Source organism: Dasypus novemcinctus, chromosome 17, assembly GCF_030445035.2.
Source record: "Dasypus novemcinctus isolate mDasNov1 chromosome 17, mDasNov1.1.hap2, whole genome shotgun sequence".
In the NCBI taxonomy this organism is placed as follows: Eukaryota; Metazoa; Chordata; class Mammalia; order Cingulata; family Dasypodidae; genus Dasypus; species Dasypus novemcinctus.
The window spans coordinates 17,120,712-17,132,799 of NC_080689.1; the positions used below are offsets into that span (position 1 = coordinate 17,120,712).

General features: G+C 41.1%; 1 protein-coding gene across 3 annotated transcripts in view; it reads left to right on the forward strand.

The window, feature by feature from the left end:
- The first annotated feature begins 650 nt into the window (after positions 1 to 650).
- LCLAT1 (lysocardiolipin acyltransferase 1) overlaps positions 651 to 12,088 on the forward strand; it is a 223,890-nt gene continuing 212,452 nt past the window's right edge. Inside the window, exon 1 of one of the 3 annotated variants that reach the window (XM_004451066.5) lies at positions 651 to 967. The gene's annotated coding sequence lies outside the window, so the exon portion shown is untranslated. Of the gene's footprint in view, positions 1,173 to 12,088 lie in introns of all 3 variants that reach the window. The other 2 variants (XM_004451068.5, XM_004451067.5) reach the window with 2 other exon arrangements.

The following is a 12,088-nucleotide window of genomic DNA, read 5'->3' on the forward strand; positions in this document are numbered from 1 at the left end:
AATACCTTTAAAAAAGACAACAGATTTCTGGTACTTTGTGTCAGCACCCCTTTGGCTTACTAATACAGGGACCTTGTACTTTTTTGCATTCCATTCTCTCCACCTGGTGTTTTGTGGAATGAATATGTAAACAGACTTGAATCAGTAATGAGTTGCTTTGTCTGTGATATTGACTATGTTTATTATTATGATTTTAGTATTTATTGAAGGCCAATACGAGGACGGTATTGCATAGGCAAATGAAAGAGGTTTAACCACCTTCCTCAGCATTAAGGAACCTATAATCTAGCAGGTTAAGGGACAGGCACACCAAGGTAGAAAGTGCTGAGTGCCTTTTAGAAGAATATAATAATCTAAGTGCTGTGTTCAGAGAAGGGAAAGTTCACATAAGATGGGGAAAAACCGCACGTACTAGGAAGAGCTTTGCACGATGTATCACGAACTGGAGTTCGAGAGCTGGTTCTACTTATTTACTTTGTGACTTTAGGGCAAGTAAATCAGACTTGTAAACTAATCTCTCCAAATTTCCGTTTTCCATTCAGAAACCCTATGGATTGGGCGAACCCTTACGTCCTCTAGCACAATGACATCCATTGGTTTGCTATCACATTGCTTCTCGCCTCCACACTCCATCCCTCTCGGGGTGCTTCCTCCTCACGAGGCCGGAAGAAGAAACAACAGCGGCCCCTTTAAAGGAGCCCTGGACAGAGGCTCGAGCCGGGGGTGCCTCCCGGCTGCGGAGCCAAGGCGGGGCCGGGAACCCGGGCTTCCCACGCAGCCGGGGACGCCGTCGCGTCACGGCCGCTCCAGCCAATCAGGATGGAGCCTGGCGGGACGCATTACTAGGGCGACGGGCCCGACGCTTCCCGGCTTAGCGATGAATTAGCGGAGGTTGTGGCCTCTGCGGACTCCCCACTTTGCCCACGCGACCCCCACGTCGTCGCGCGTCGTCCTCTGCCGGTCTCAGGTGGGAGGCTGGAACGGTCAGGTGGGGCTTACGGCGCGGGGAAAATGGCGGCGGCGGCGGCCGGGGGATCCCCGAGTCTGCCGAGGGGGAGTCGCTGCAGGAGCTCTGCCTCCTGAGCCGCGGGCCTCCCCCGGGCTGCGGCTCCGGTAACGGTCACTTGCCCGGGAATTGGGGCCCGACGCGGGTGGCGGAGTCGCCGGCTCAGGTGAGGGAAGGCGCGCGGAAGCGACTCCTGCGGCCGGAGGAGGTGTCTGTGGCCGAGGGGCCGCGCGGGAGAGTTTGACGAGGGCGAGGTGGACGCGGAACGAGGAGGGGCCGGGCGTCCAGGCGGTGCCACTGACTGAGCAGTAGGACCCGCCCACACACCCCCTCGGCGCGGCTGGAACCTGCATCAACCCCCAACACAGTCTGAGTTCTAACCACTCTTAAATCAGATGTGCAAAAACGTCTCAAGTGGCCGCTACCTGTGAAGCTGGGTCGTGAGCTGTCGAGGGCAGGGGCTGGCGCTGCCTGTTCTATGTATCCTCCAGGCGCCGGAGGCGTGTCTCTAGGTGCCAGAATGGCAGTGCCCGGAACCGCAAGCTAGGCCCTAGCCAGGGGCTGATGTCAAGCCTGATCTTTAAGGCGTATCTTAGCTTATACTTGCCCATTTGAAGAGAAAAAATTAAATGGATAGGGTACTTAGGTGTCACTGTAGAGGCCTTTTGCTTCATTGTTCTTCCCTGGTTCAGAGGGTTTGCCTGGAAGCATTGTATCTGCTTTTGGTGTTCTTATAACTGTATTCGAAGTGCACCGTAGCTATAGGTGAGTAGGATTGGGGTTTAGAATTCGGTTTATGCCCGAGGGAATTATTGAAGATAAGTATTGGTGAAATTCTTACAAAGATGAAATATGTATTTTTATCAAAGTCACTTATTTGAGTGCGGAAACATGTGATGAAGTATAATTGGATAAGTTTTCCAGAAAACATGTCTTGATGAAAGTCCTTTTTGCAAAAACTTTTAATGTTTTTGAGTTAGTAAAAAGGTTTTTTTTTTTTAAAGTTTCTACTGCCACATTGTACTTTGATTTGATAGATAAGCATGATATTGAGTGAATTATCTTTTTGGTAGTATGCTTGATTTCGTGGAGGGTCTTGTTTTGTTCTTGAGAAAGCACAATAGCACTTCACATTGCAATCCTGAATAGCTGCTGTCTCTGGAATGCCCACGTGTTGGATAAAGTGAAAGTGAGGCTTCTCTTACCTTTTAACCTGAGCAAATGGAGTGGTTCATCTCTTCTGACCATGTGTTTAGGCTGGCTAATGCTGACAACCAGGAAGAAATAATGGGGAAAACCCAAAAGAATCTTTCTTCCAAAATGGAAGATTTGATCAGTTTGACCTGGGGGTGGGAGTATGTGTGGTTTCTAGGTCCAACTCTGCCATTTCAAGTATCTTGGGTAAATCATATAACCTGACTGGTTTATCTCTGAAAGGGTAAAACATTTCTTGTTCAAAGAATTTCATTGTACAGTTGCATGTGTGTGAGAGAGAGAGAGGGAAAGGAACAGTATACATAAAAGGGCTTAAGTAAGTTGAAAACAGAGCGATATAGCTAACATATTTGCTTTTACTATGCCTGGTACTACCAGAAGTATTTTATGTGCTAACTCAAGGCACCCAACAGCACTATGAAGTGGCTGAATATTTTTATCATCTTTGTTTTATGGATGAGGAAACTGAGGCACAGAGAAGTTTAAGTAATCTGCCCCAAATCACACAAGTAACATACTGATTGCACGGCATGTGTTCCTAATCAGCATGCTACCCTTCCTTTTTGTATCATACAGATGTGTTATTGTTAAGGGGAAATATACAAACATATTTTTCAGCTGAGTCATTTTCTTGGTGATCTATTAGTTGCGTTGTGATTTGTGCCAGTGGCATCTGCTAGTAATTTGTATGGTGATGACCACAGTGACTTGGGCTTAGTGGTATATTCAGCTTACCTTTGTCAGTTATTTTAAAAGGCATTAGAATTGTGACTAATTATAACAGGAAGCATAGGTCAATAAATAATTAAGGAAGAGATTAGTTTTTATTAAAATTTTAAAAAGAAGAGTAATATGGTGGATGAATTTAAAAGAAAACTTGAGTTAGTGAAGTTCAATGCTTAAGAAATATTTGTATTAATTTTTCCAGTCTTTATAGAAAAAGCTAACATGAATAAAAGTGGCTGGGACATTCATTCTTTCATTGAACCTTTTATAGAATAGTCCTGCCACATCCTTGGGGCGTAAAGATTAAAGTCCTGACCTTACCCTCGAGCAGTTTGTGGAGAAGTTCCTGGGCCAGAATTTATGATTTGTGAAGGAGGCAAACAAATAAATGATTAACTAGTGCGGTGTGGTAAGTACTCAGGTATACTTGTGACCACAGAGAGCTGTGGGAAATACACACTAGGGAATGGTTGCTTCTGCTGGGGTGGGCCTGACTGGGAGAGGGAAGGAGAAGACTACTTGATGAAGGGAAAAAAGGCTTCTACCTGTGGGAGGAAGCAGTGCAAAGCCAGGACCAGTGAGAGTGCAAGGGTGGCCTGCGGTCAGCCAGAGTAGGAGGAGCAGAGAGTGAAACCAGGAAAGGTTAAGGCCAGACCTGAATGCTCAGCCCAGAAGGCGACTTTATCCAGTGGGCAGTGGGACTCCATAGAAGCATCTTAATCAGGTGCGTAACACAATCAACCTTATGTTCTGGGAGAAGTGACTTTGGTGATAGGGTGAAAGACAGAATGTAAGCAGGAAAGACTGGAAACCAGGCCAGCTAAGGCCAGCTAAGGAGAGTGTTCATACTCCAGACAAAAGATGGTGAGGGAGAGAAGCAGGGCAGCAACAGAGTACAGATTTCACACATTTTAAAAACAAAGTGGAAGATAGGGTGTGAAGAAAAATGGGTGAAAGAAGGGAACGTCCAGCCTGGGCCAGTAGAGAGAAGTGTAAGGCGTTTTTAATTTTTTGGTAAATTTATGGTTGGAGATTGGAGATATTGTTAACCAGTCTAGGAAAAGGAGTAGGGCAGGGGAGCTCTTAGTGGGAGTTTGTAATTTGTGAATGGGTTTCTGGGGATTGTAAACCTTCTGAGGATTTTTAGGTTTTACAAGATTTAACAGCACCAGGCTTATAACTTCTTCCAGGCCTCTGGTTTCAAAAACCAGGAACTATAGAAAAACCTAATTATACCTTCAAAAGGCAACAGGTCTAGTGTAGAGTTAGCTCTAATGGAGGAGATCTACTCAAAGGGAGTGAGAAGAATCATCTAAGATACTTTTGAGGTTAAAATGCTAGAATAATGGGCATTAGGTTTTTTAAATTTTTATTTTTTTGAAATAAGTTTTTAATACGTTTGTGAAGAAATCATTATACTATGGAAGTAATCACTAATGAATTCTCTAATTATAAAACTGATCTTCATTTAGACGTTCGTAACACTAGAGTTGTCCAGTACCCAACAAGGGACATGAATGCAGTGCAAATCAGCCGAAAGGTGGAATTGCAAATTTTGCAAAAGATGTGGGATTTCATGGCGTCAGAGCAGTTGGAGAACTGCTCAAATCATAAGCACAAATCAAAGCACTAGTAAGTGGAAAAGAGAGAGATTTCTTAAGAAAGACTCAGGAAGTAGTGGCCATAAACATGATTGATAAATTGAACTTCATTAAAATTGAGAACATCTCTCCATTTAAAGAGACCGTTAACAGATTGAAGAGCAAAATACAGAAAATATTTATAATTCATTTATCTGACCATGAACTCATACCCAGAATATATATGTATATGTATGTATATGCATGTTTGTATAAAGTCAGTTGGAAAAAGACAATTTAATTAAATGTGTGCAACACTGACTTGAATAGGCACTTTCTAATAAATCTCTGAATGACCAGTATGCACATGAAATGTTGCCCAATATTATTCACCAATGGGGTCAGGCAAATCAAAACAATAATGGGATACTACTACACACCTTCCAGAATGGCTAAAGTAAAAGGATTGCCAGGGTCATTGTTGGCAAGGATGTAAAACAACTGGGTGTCTTAGGTTGTTGATGGGAATGTAAAATGGTACACTCACTTTGGAAAATTGTGACTGTGTCTGCTTCTTCCCATGACTCAGCAATTCCGCTCATACATATATACGCACAAGAAATGAATACATATGTCTACCAAAACGTGTAAAAGAATATTTATAGCAATTTATTCATAATAACCAAAAACTGGATGCAACCTGTATGTATATCAGCAGTAGAACGATTACATAAATTTTGTGATATATTTATAAAATACTACAGAAGAAATTAAAGAGAATGAACTACTGATACACACATCAACTTGAGTGGCTTTCACAGACATGAAATGGACAAAAGATTGCATATTGTAGGATTCCATTTCAATGAATTTAAAACAGGCACAACTAGTCCCTTCTGATAGAACTCAGAATAGTTGTTACTCTGGCGTGGTAGTAATGACTAGGAAAAAGTTTTGGAAACATTCTTTATCTATATGGGTGTATATATCTGTAACAATTCAAGTTAAACCTGAAGATTTGTGTACCTTCCTGTATATACATTACATTTTATTTTTGTTTTTTGTTTTATTTGTCGTTTTTTTTTGATTAGCTTTATTTTATTTTTTCTCTCTTTTTTAAAATTAAAGTTAATAGATCACAAGGAATGTTACATTAAAAAACATAAAAAAAAACAGAAAACGTAAGATGTTCCCATATAACCCACTCCTCACCCCACCACATCATTTAAGTTGTATTTTTTTGAAGATATATATATATATATACACATCACACAAAAAAAGTTACATTAAAAAGTATGAGAGTCCCATATCCTCCCACCCCCCCACCCCACTCCTCCCACACCAACAACCTCCCTCATCATTGTGGCACACTCATTGCACTCGGTGAACACATTTTGGGGCACTGATGCACTACACAGATAATAGTTTACCCTGCAGTTCACACTCTCCCCCAGTACATTCAGTGGGTTATGGCAGGATATATAATGTACAGCATCTGACCCTGCAATATCATTTCGGACAACTCAAAATCCCCAAAATGCCCCACATCACATCTCTTCTACCCTCTCCTGCCCTCAGCAACTACTGTGGCTACTTTCTCCAACTTGATGCTAAAATTTTTTCTGTTACTCTTCACAATAGTTTTATAGTAGAATATCAGTAAGTCCACTCTAGTCCATATTTTATTCCTCCATTCTGTGGACCCTGGGATGGTGATGTCCTTTCTACCTCTTGATCAAGAGGGGGCTTAGATTCCATGTGGATGATGGATGCAATTCCTCTGCCTACAGTTGTGGGCTCTCTTGATTCCCTGGTGTGGTAGTTGACCATCTTCACCTCCCTGTTAGCTGACCTGGGTAAGACCAACGAACCAGAGAGGAGGAGTCGCCACTCTGCTGAGGCTCAGGGCCCAGCTGGCACATGGGCAGTCCAGAGATTCAAGTCCCCTGAGTATGCACCATCCCTAGCGCCAACCACAGGTTCAATAAAAGTGACGGAAGAGGCGTGTGTAGAAAAGTCATATCCGAGTCCAGCTCCCATCACACTCAGGAGCACAAATTCCGATGTAGGACCCTCTGACATGTCACAGAGCTCCAAATCCATCTGCATGACTATATACCCTGTGGATCTCTGTAGCCTTCAGGAGAACCAGTACCTAGGGTTGTATCTACTTTGGCCTTTTCTGGGGTCCTGCTGAGGTGTACCTAAGTGCGACCCCTCTGATGACCTCCCGGCTCTTTTTGGAAGACTCTTAGCCATATGAACACATTTGTCTCTGCCATTTCCCCTTTTTATTCAAGGTCAAAGAGCAGTTTTTAAACACTTGATCCAACATGTAGGGTGAGATATTCTGCTGGTCTAAGTTGACTCTTTTATTTGAGGTCTCTTTCTAGTGGCTTCTCCAGTTAGTGATTGGTAGTAATCCCTCGGTGCCAGACAGGTGCATCCCCAGGAGTCATGTCCCACGTTGGGGGGAAGGTAATGCAGTTAATACTGAGTTTGACTTAGAAAGTGGCCACATTTGAGCAACATGGCGGTTCTCAGGAGGTAACTCTAAGGCACCCTACAGGTTCTAGGCCTAGTTCATATTTCAGACACACTGGCTCCTAAGCATATTCATCAGTGTCAAGGGCTCATTACTGGACCATCCTTCCTTGTTGATCTTTGCCGTTACACTTGGGAGATTATTCTTCTTCCATTGGTTCCCACCCAGCATTCCCTCTGTTGACGTTTGTAAGTGTAACTACTATAAAATACCCAACATCTATTGGAACATATTTATGTTCCCTATATACATGCCCTAGAGAACTCCCCCCCGCCCATGTACTCCCCATCAATAACATCCACACCAGAGTTCCTCCCCTGCCATAGTTGAACATCTCTGTGGTCCAAAACTTCTTCAATAATGAATCCTAATATATTGCCAAATTCAGTTAATAGGAAATTGAAATACAGTGGTGGATTTAAAGTTTAGAAATAGAGTACACAGTAACTTAGAAATACTAGAATAAAGTAAAAATAAATTGGTGTATTAATAAAGTGAAAAATATTATAAAGCTTTGTTTCTAACTTTTTGCCTTTCATCACTGTAATAGGTGTTGCCCTGTATGTACAGTGGCCAAGGCAGTTTCATTTCTTCCTCAGTGTCTACATCGTTTTTTTTTCTAATTTTTAATTTTGTCTTCAAAAAAGTTTTAGATCACAGTAATTTACATACACAATATAGGTGACTCCCAGATATCCAACATCAAACCCTTTTCCCCTTTCCCCAGCAATGATCTTTTTACATATTCATGTTATATTTGCTGCAGCTGATGTACAGATTTTGAAACATAACTATCAAACATGGTTCCATTTTGGTTTACATTATTGTTTATAGTTTTGACTGTACAAATTTCTAAATATTGTTTACTTATATTTTACATTATAGTTTACATTTTAGTTTATAGACTTTTATACACTTTAGATGTAAGTTGACATGTCCATCATTGCATCATCTTGTGGAGCACTTCCATTGCCCCCCAGTTGCCCTGCTTCCATCCATGCTATACTTCTTTCCCCCCCCTCAAGGCACACCGTGACACTCAATCTTCACTTCTTGAGGAACCAGATTTACAGATACTGCAACAATGCTGAGGGCTTGACATACTAGACTACCCTAACTAATTGGGAGCCAGTGATCCTCTCCAGAGACACAATTCCCTCTCTTTGGGAATATCAGGTCTCCCCAGGATGTGGGAGACCTGATGTTCACCTTCACACTCATTGTATAGGTCTCCACCCAATGATATAACACACTATGACAAAATGAGCACTCACATACTCCCTAGAAGCTAGCCCCTGTACCAGATGCCCCCCCCAAGCACCTTAAACATGTAATCCTTCTTTATTATATTTTCTAAAGAGTTTTCTCAACAGTATAGTTTCAACCATATACCCGATGTTCTCCCATATTCCCTCCCCCCAATTCCTTGGGTCATCTGACCCATCCTCCCAACCCTAGCCCCCCTCAAGCCCACAAAGCCCCACCCAAAGGTATCCCTATGCCCCCATCTTATCCCTTCCCTATACATTATACTTTAATTTAAAAAGTAACTGGTGAGAGTAAGGCCAGTTAACTTTTTAAAACATTTTTATTTTTTAGGTATTGGGGCCGGGGATTGAACCCAGGACCCTGTATCTGGGAGGCTGGCACTCAACCACTGAGCCATTTTTTTTTAGGTTCCAGATCTGTCTGTTGATTCCTTATTTTACTAGCCTGCTTCACTTATATGGCATCAGATAAAAGGGATCAATTAGTATATAAGAGTATGCCTTCTATTACTGGCTATGTGACTGTAACTTATTGTAGCTGCTTAGGGTGATTCTATAAGGTAGGAGTTTTAATGAGACATCCTTTTTGTCCCATTCTCCATCATGTATTCTGATTGTTTTGGCATTCTTTTGATATGTTTGCGTGCTCCATGATATCATTCTCAAGTTCGGTAAAAATATATTGCTGGGGTTATTGTGTATGTTATAAACATATATATATATATACACACACACACACACAATATTTTATGTAGTGATCAAACTGGAGAATTTGTGAATTATTGGCATATGGAACTTGTTAATGTGAGTAACTGGAGATTTAAACCTAAGGTGTATTTTTAACTTGGTTTTTCATTAGGACTGATTGATTAAATTAAAGGGAAACTTATGTTTGCTTTATCCCCTATGAGAATGGAAGGAAAGTGGAAAAGCAGGATTGAAGATAATCTGGAGTAGTCAAGAGAGGGCCAGAGTGACATTATTTTGTTGAGTTTATTTATGGCAGTAATGAAACCAGCACAATTTTGCTTTCCTTTCCATTAGAGAAGAAATATATTAGCAGTCAGAGTTAATCTGGATTGATTCTTTGCTAGAAGAGCTAACAGATTGTTATAGACAGTTCATGTCTATCGAACAGGCTAATCTTCAGGAAACTGAATCTATATTAATCGTAATTGTTCCCAAAGTTGTATTTATTTCTGTCGCCTTTAATTCACCCAAATTAGGGGTATTACATTCTTGTTTTGAATTAAGAACTCTAAAACTGTGTCTTGTTTCCTCTTTTGTAATTGAACTTCAGACTTCTCAGGGGCCTTTGTATATGTATCTGCTAGCTCATTACACCAGTTTAGGAGGGAGATTATTTGTATTAGTTTCCTGTGGCTGCTGCAACAAATTTCCACAAACTTGGTGACTGAAAATGATGGAGATTTATTTTCTCACTGTTCTGTAGGCAAAAACTCAGAAATGGGCATCAGTGGGCCAAGCACAAGGCATTCCCAGGGCTGTGCTTTTTTTGGGGGCCATAGGGGAGAATCAATTCTTTGTCGCTTCCAGCTTCTGGTGACTTCTGGCATTCCTTTCTTTTGGCCACATCACTCTAATCTCTGCCTCCGTGGTCACATTGCCTTGTCTGCTCTGTGAGCTCTCTCTCTGCCTCCCTCTTGAAAGGATAGAGGTGAATGCATTTAGGGCCCAGGACGATCCCCTTCCTTCTCAAGCGCCTTAATTTAATCACATCTGCAAAGTCCCTCCCCCTTGTTTTGCTGTATAAATAATAGTCATAACTTACTTGGAGTGGGGAGGCATTATTCAGTGTACCACAGTATTATTTGTTAATTGTGTTTTGCAGATGAAGAAACCTGATTAATTGCCTAAAATGACATGATTAGAGTCTCTCTCTGTCTCACTGTTTCTCTCTTGATTTGTATGTTTCCCTCCTACCTTCCTGCTTTAGAAAATATTAATATTCTATAATTGGAGTTGTTATACAGCACTGTTTTGGGATTTCCTTTTTATTTTTAAATGACACTTATCTTGAGGTAATTTTAGAGTTACAATACAGTAAAGTACAGAACAGTTTCATCATAAAGTTTCCTTATGTTGTCCACTTTTGTTCCCTGACCCTTGATAACCAGTAATCTGTTTCCCTTTTCTATAATTTTGTCATTGCAAGAGTGTTATATAAATGGAATTAGTATACAACCTTTGGGGATGGCTTTTTTTTGTATTCAACATAATTCCCAGGAGATTCATTCAAGTTATTGCATGTATTAATAGGTCATTCCTTTTTACTGCTGAGTAGTAGTCTTGGTATAAATGTATCCATTGAAAGACATCTTGGTTATTTCTGGTTTTGTCTATAGTGAATAAAACTGATATAAGCATTTGTTTACGGTTTTTGCGTGAACATAATTTCATTGCTCTGGATAAATAATCAGAAGTACAATTGCTGTGTTCAATCTGTTTTCTTGTTATTGGTCTGTTGGATCTCTTATTTCTTCTTGAGTCAATTTAGGTAGTTTGTTTCTAGGAATTTGTCCATTTCATTGAGGTTATCTACTTTGTTGATATATAGTGTATGACATATACTATGTGACACACAGTTCATAGTATCCTCTGATGATCCTTCTATTTCTGTGGGGTTCATAGTAGTGTCCCTCCTTTCATTTCTCATTTAATTATTCGCACCATCTCTTTTCTTTGTCAGTTTAGCTAAAGGTTTGTCAAGTATATTGATTTTTTCCAAGGACCAACTTTTGGTTTTGTTGATCTTCTCTATAGTGGTTTCCTTCCACCCCACCCCCCTGTTGTTGTTTGCGCTTGCTGTCTGCTCTTTGTGTCCATTCGTTGTGTTCTTCCATGTCTGCTTGTCTTTTCTTCTCATCTTTCTCTTTAGGAGGCACTGGGATCCAATCCTGGGACCTCCAGTGTGGGGGAGAGACACTCAATTGCTTCAGCCACTTCATCTCCCTGGTCTGCTGTGTCTCTCACTGTCTCTCCTCTGCATCTCCCTTTTTGTTGCATCATCTTGCTGCACCAGCTCTCTGTGGTACATGGGCCACCAGCTTTCTGTGGGGCGCAGACCAGCTTGCCTTCATCAGGAGGCCCCAGTAATCAAACCTAGGGTCTCCCACATGGTAGACAGGAGTCTAATCACTTTAGCCACATCTGCTTCCTCTATTGTTTTTTTAATTCTCTTTTTCTGCTCTGATCTTTGTTTTTTCCTTCATTTTGCTCTCCTTGTGTTTAGTTTGCTTTTCTTTCTCTAGATCCTGCAGCCCTTTAAATGTTTTCCAGAGTTCCAAGGTAGATGGCTCTGCCATTTTTGCTAGTTGTTAACTCTGTGGGGGAATGGCACCCTGGAGCATCTTATGCCACCATCTTGGCTGACCAGAAGTCCATGGGATTACTTTTTAATGGTAGAAAAGATAGGGTGGAAATTAAGATGAATAACTTGGCCAGGAAGACAGTTAAGAAGTTAATTTTGGGCCAGTTACTTGCAAGGGACATTTTAACTCTGCCTTTATTTCTCCAGAGAGTAATTCTTTGGATCATTTTCAGTAAAAACAGTCCCTCATTAGTTTTAGATCTCTTAAGAATCTTGACCATACAATGAATTAATTTCTGCATTTATATATATTCATAATAAATTTGAATTTCTGGTTTAGTATATGGTAGAGTTAAATTTATCTTAGTGAAACATTAGTTTTATGGACAGGAAAACTCAGTTCTTCTAGTGGTTGTC